Here is a 256-nt window from a genome sequence, read left to right as displayed (position 1 = left end):
AGGTAATAATTGCACCGGTAAATGAGACATACTTGTTAAATTTCTTTTGAGAATCATTAGATAAAATATTTAAAAATAAATATAATATTAATTGTTGATTTCTCTCAATATTCTCGCATCTAAAATACGCAGAAAACCTCGCGAGTATTCATTTAATATAACAATACTTAGAGTTGGGCATCCAGATATTACACAACACCGAGGAAACCGCTGGGTAGCAAGCGAGTGCATACATACATATATATACATATATATA

The sequence above is a fragment of the Trachymyrmex septentrionalis genome, unplaced genomic scaffold (assembly GCF_001594115.1).
Source record: "Trachymyrmex septentrionalis isolate Tsep2-gDNA-1 unplaced genomic scaffold, Tsep1.0 scaffold16, whole genome shotgun sequence".
In the NCBI taxonomy this organism is placed as follows: Eukaryota; Metazoa; Arthropoda; class Insecta; order Hymenoptera; family Formicidae; genus Trachymyrmex; species Trachymyrmex septentrionalis.
Note: the sequence above shows the minus strand (reverse complement) of the source record.